The sequence below is a fragment of the Gadus chalcogrammus genome, chromosome 11, assembly GCF_026213295.1.
Source record: "Gadus chalcogrammus isolate NIFS_2021 chromosome 11, NIFS_Gcha_1.0, whole genome shotgun sequence".
Lineage (NCBI taxonomy): Eukaryota > Metazoa > Chordata > Actinopteri > Gadiformes > Gadidae > Gadus > Gadus chalcogrammus.
The window spans coordinates 26270423-26274876 of NC_079422.1; positions in this window are offsets into that span (position 1 = coordinate 26270423).

A 4454-nucleotide genomic window follows, 5' to 3' on the forward strand; every position below is an offset into this window, starting at 1 on the left:
CTCGCTGGGGTCCCGCTGTGTGTGTGTGTGTGTGTGTGTGTGTGTGTGTGTGTGTGTGTGTGTGTGTGTGTGTGTGTGTGTGTGTGTGTGTGTGTGTGTGTGTGTGTGTGTGTCTCTCTGCGCTGACACGTCATAAAGCAATCAGCTGAAAGAGCTGCTACTGCTTTAATATTAATTAAAGTATGAATTAAAGTAGATACTATAATATCATATCTGCTCTAACGGCCTGGGACCGACCCAGTGAGGGGTCCGGGTGGGGACAGGCCTCTGACTGTAGTCAGAGGCCTGTCCCCACCCGGACCCTCGCCCTATAGGGTGAGGGTTAGGGTTAGGGACCGACCCAGTGAGGGGTCCGGGTGGGGACAGGCCTCTGACTGTAGTCAGAGGCCTGTCCCCACCCGGACCCTAACCCTCACCCTCGCCCTATAGGGTGAGGGTTAGGGTTAGGGACAGACCCACCGAGGGTTAGGGTGAGGGTTAGGGACAGACCCACCGAGGGTTAGGGTTAGGGTGAGGGTTAGGGACAGACCCACCGAGGGTTAGGGTTAGGGTGAGGGTTAGGGACAGACCCACCGAGGGTTAGGGTGAGGGTTAGGGACAGACCCACCGAGGGTTAGGGTTAGGGTGAGGGTTAGGGACAGACCCACCGAGGGTTAGGGTGAGGGTTAGGGACAGACCCACCAAGGGTTAGGGTTAGGGTGAGGGTTAGGGACAGACCCACCGAGGGTTAGGGTGAGGGTTAGGGTTAGGGTTGGGAGGCAGGGGGTGAGGCGTAGGGGGGAGAGAGGGGGAGGAGGGGTGAGGAAGAGGGGGGGGGTCAGGGGGAGGCAGAGGGGTGAGGGGGAGGGGTGAGGGGGAGGGGGGAGGGGGAGGGGGGAGGCAGAGGGGGGAGGCAGAGGGTGAGACAGAGGGGTGAGGGGGGGCAGAGGGGTGAGGGTGGGTCAGGGGGGGAGGCGGAGGGTGAGGGGGAGGGGTGAGGGTGAGGGGGGAGGGTGAGGGGGGAGGGGGAGGGGGGAGGCAGAGGGGGGAGGGGGAGGGGGGAGGCAGAGGGGTGAGGGTGGGTCAGGGGGGGAGGCGGAGGGTGAGGGGGAGGGGGGAGGGTGAGGCAGAGGGGGGAGGCGGAGGGTGAGGGGGAGGGGGGAGGGTGAGGCAGAGGGGGGAGGCGGAGGGTGAGACAGCTCTTCATACAGTAAGCCGTTGAACTATAAAGATGGTTTGAAAAGAGGAGAAAAGATGAATGAAGATAAATCAGTTAGTGGGCTGCTCTGACATCTCTCGGTAGTCGGGTTGTCTGAGTGGAGGTTAATACGTCCCCAGATAAGCATGTGATATTATATATGTTATATATATTTGATATGGATCAGACCTATGCAGCGTTTTACAGAGCGGACAGTTAACCGTGGACGCACAGAGAACTAGAGATCTATTAGTTCTGCCTGATGAATAATCTCATGTAACGTGTTTCACACCTTTGAATAAATCGGATTCGGATGAAATCCCAAAGCCTATGGAGTGAAAATAATACTCTTCTTTTGTTCAGTGAAAACTATACAGATATATATATACGTGTGTGTGTGTGTGTGTGTGTGTGTGTGTGTGTGTGTGTGTGTGTGTGTGTGTGTGTGTGTGTGTGTGTGTGTGTGTGTGTGTGTGTGTGTGTGTGTGTGTGTGTGTGTGTGTGTGTGTGTGTGTGTGTGTCTTATGGTTGTTCTCTTTCACAGCTGCTCGTAACTCCAGAGTTGAGTTCTTTTTTCTTTGATTCCAAACAGAGTCGTGAGGAGAGGGACTGGGAGCAGATGGAGTCTCGTTTCCATGGGAACCTCCCGTTTTACGGTGACATTTACTGCGGGGCTGCGGTGGTCTTAGTAAGCGATCGCCGGCAGATAGGGTGGCCGGTTCCAATCCCTGGAGGCTCAGCACGTCACAGATGGAATCATTAGAATCCTCTTTAGGTATCATAGCCGACAACATCCGACCTGAACATACGTCTATAAATCAAACGATATTTATAACTTGTAGTGAATGAAGATGATATTGTCTACAACTGGCCCAGACTTGAATTCTTCCCTGATGTAGGAGGGTTAGATGCTAGACATGACAGCTATGGCGTATAATGACACACTAACATACGTGTAACATACTTGCACACTTAGGCCTACATACTTGTAACATACTTACATCATACTTACATCAAATTGATAGAGAAGGTAAAACAGCTAGATGTTTAACATTCAAGTAACACATTCTAGTTCTTCTTTTAAATCGATTACAATCAATTTAGACATCGAAGACATTTAAAGCAGGTCCATGACATCATCTAAACGGATCCATCGCGACGTGGAGATCATCAAGGTTACCTCAAGTTACCGCCTAGCCGGAATAACAATATCAGCCAATTATTCGATCATATAATTGCGCAAGCGACACATTCATGGTAGCCTAATAATCTCAGTGCAGAATTATGTGCGGGATAGAATATATTGCGGTGTTTCTGGCACTAGTTTTGAATGAGCGACGATTCGGAACACATCGGAACTTGACGTTTGGAGTCAAACTTTCAGGCAAACGCAGAGTCCCATCTCGCCCCTTTGGTGATTCTTTCCCTCCCTGTCCTGGGGTCTCATTTATAACCGTTGCGTACGCACAAAACGGGGCTGAAATTGGCGTACGTGACTTTCCACGCCAAGGTTGTGATCTATAAAAAAACAACTTGACTGGAGAATGTGCGCAGCCCTAAGCAAACTCTGACCCATGCGTACGCATGGTTTGGAGGAAAAGGAGGATTGGCGACACAGATGGTGTGGTGGTGAACTGAAGTCAGACCGAAGAATTGTAGAGTGAGAAGAACGATTATGTTTTATCATCGCCCTTCATAAATTTAATTTCAACTCGTATCATGCGTTAAATCTATGTAATCAGAATAATTTAAGTAAACTGCGTTATTTCTCAGTTATAACTCCAGAAACATCTCCTTAGAATAGAAATAAAAAAAAAATCTCTATATTTAATCCCGTCACTCCATACTGTCCACTGACGGCGCGACTACATGGAATAAAGCATCTGTCCAACATGTGTCAATAACATAATATTTGTGTGTGACACTGTAAACACATAATCAAATGTCAATTAAATCCCCAAGTGTGGATAACCAAGCCACACTCCTCATCACAATCGTTGTCCGTTACTCTTGATGCTTTTCATGACAAATCAGGCATTAAAAAAAGTATGTATAAATACAGAGGTGAGCGCCATGGTAATGCTGCACCCAACCCAGTCTCACCAATATGCGTACAGATCGCACGGTTTGACACTTTAAAAATGCGTGCAGTACATACGCCAAATGACCATTTTGCGTGCATAATACGCAAAACCCAGCATTAACTACTGTGGAGGGCGGATGCGTCCATTTCGCGTGCATATGATACGCAAATCCCAGCATTAACTGAATGGGAAATGCAATATTTTAGGACAGATTCACCATTAAACGTGTTTCTAATGACATTTCTAGCGAGAAATGTACTTTTTCCTTGAATAATCTTCAGTCAGTGAATTTGTATGATCTTTATTAATCTTTATTATCTGAATGGGAAATGCAATATTTTAGGACCGATTCACCGTTAAACGTGTTTCTAATAACGTTTCTAGCGAGAAATATACTTTTTACTTGCATAATCTTCAGTCAGTGATTGTGTCTAGAGCTGGGTTTCGATTCACATTTCAAGAATCGATTTTTTTCCGATTTTTAAGTTTCAGAATCGATTTTTTTCAGATTTTCTCCGATTCCATCCGATTCCATCCGATTCTGATCTGATTTCCGATCCGATCCGATTTCGATTCGATCCGGGGGTTAATGTTACTAAAAATGAAAAATGTATTTGAACCGTTTCCTTCACTTCATGACTGTGTAGAGAAGCAACATATTAAAACTAGTATTATATCAATATTAAACAGCAAATCTTACAAGTATTGGTAGTTACTGATGGCTGGAAGACTGATGAAAAGGTTAAGGGTCAATCTACCTTCAAGAAAGATAATTCAGGACAATAAATGGAGGACATCATTGAGGTGACTATATCTGCAACAGTGGATTCCCACTGGGACACTAACCAGTGCATTATTATTACGCTTGAAAATATTAAGAATTCACCCAAAAGCGGATGCTACCAAAAGCATTTTTATTTTAAAACTGCTCACACTTAATAAACTGAGAAGTACTGAAACTGGAAGTATAAAATGTAAACGTTGAGCATTTTTCTTTAAAGTGCGAACATAAGAACAGAACATTTTAAACTGTAAAAGCACTGAATGGCGTCTATATGAGCATGTTCAAAACTGTTCTAAAACCACACTCAAGATTTGTTTTCAAGAATGTGCAGCACACTAAGTGTTCAGGGGAATCCCATGAATATTTTCCATGAATATATAAAATATTATTATTATTATTTTATTTATTT